The sequence below is a fragment of the Sinocyclocheilus rhinocerous genome, unplaced genomic scaffold, assembly GCF_001515625.1.
Source record: "Sinocyclocheilus rhinocerous isolate Xijiao unplaced genomic scaffold, SAMN03320098_v1.1 scaffold697, whole genome shotgun sequence".
In the NCBI taxonomy this organism is placed as follows: domain Eukaryota; kingdom Metazoa; phylum Chordata; class Actinopteri; order Cypriniformes; family Cyprinidae; genus Sinocyclocheilus; species Sinocyclocheilus rhinocerous.
Genome location: NW_015664033.1, coordinates 625,403 through 626,685, shown reverse-complemented (window position 1 = coordinate 626,685; position 1,283 = coordinate 625,403). Strand labels below are relative to the sequence as shown.

Below are 1,283 nucleotides of genomic sequence, written 5' to 3'. Positions count from 1 at the left end.
TAAAAGTGTGGGGGGGGGGAGACACGTCCCCCGCGGAATCTACGCCCCTGGGCTACTTTATCATTTAATTTTATATCAGCATATATATTTTATAATCCTACTGCTTAAAATACCTGGGATTTTCCCAAAATAACCAATAAGGAAATAATGAATATAATAAGGAAAATATAATTAGATTTTCATAATGATTTTTTTCTTCTCAAACCTTGTCTGTGGTGTAAAAACACCCCTGGCCAAATGCCCCCAGAGGGAATAACTTCCCACTTTGATAATTACTGTAGTTACCATGTTCTGAACATCACATCCTTTTTTTCCCCCTCAGATGTAATCTATCTAGGTGGTTGAATAAAAATATTTGGACTTTATTTTTAAAAATGACCTCAATTTAGCACCAGCAAGCTCCTTCAAGTAGGGCTCATTGCAGCCTGCGGTGGACATCCAACCCCGCCCACATCCATGTGTGATGTCAGAAGTCACGCCCATATCAAATAAATCTTGTGATTCCCCATCCCCCTACCTGGAAACCCGGAAGTTTGGGGTATCTAAATAATATAATGTTGTCCTTCCTTTTACTAATACACATTTTCTTATTTTTGTAAAGGATGTCTAGGCTAAAATGGCACAACTTAAATCTAATATATTTAATATGTCTAATATACGGAGCTGATTTCATCATCATAACAGCCTGTAAAACGCTTGCATTAGGCTTGTTTGAGATGCGCCTCGCCTCGCCTGAAATGTAGGCGAGAGTAGGCGGCTGCAGTGAGGGGAGGAGTGAAATAAGCGCAGTCAAGACGGACAGTTTTGAGCTCTCGAAGTGGAAGATAACTACGAGATCAAAGGCAGATATCGCGTTATTCACACTCACGTGCTGTGTTGCTAATTAACATGATATAATTTCAGCTCTGTTGTTTTTATATGAAAATAAGTAAGATGAACAAGACACTCAAAGTGTCATGTTCACGCAAAGAAAGAAGGCGTAACTTTTATTCTCGCTGTAGTATTGTTGCTGCCATGTGTTTCGTTGTGAAAGCGAATCAAGCCCGCTGGACGCTCCTTCGTCGAATCCGCCGGCCGCGCCGTTCTCAAGCCCACCGCTCACTCTAGCCGGCCTCCGCTCACTCTAGCCACTGGCCTCCGCTCACGCAAGGCCACGGTGTGTGACGCTATGTGTTTCGTTGTGAAAGCAAAACTACTTTGTTTGGCCTTCCAAAAGAGGACACGACTAGAAGTCAGTGGTTAAGTTGTATTTACAACACTGTTCCAGAACAGTTCAACCCAAA

At 42.2% G+C, this 1,283-nt stretch overlaps 1 long non-coding RNA gene across 1 annotated transcript in view; it reads right to left on the bottom strand.

The window, feature by feature from the left end:
* The window catches only part of LOC107729491 (uncharacterized), a 14,718-nt gene that overhangs the window by 3,286 nt on the left and 10,149 nt on the right, over positions 1-1,283 (bottom strand). The window lies entirely within an intron of this gene.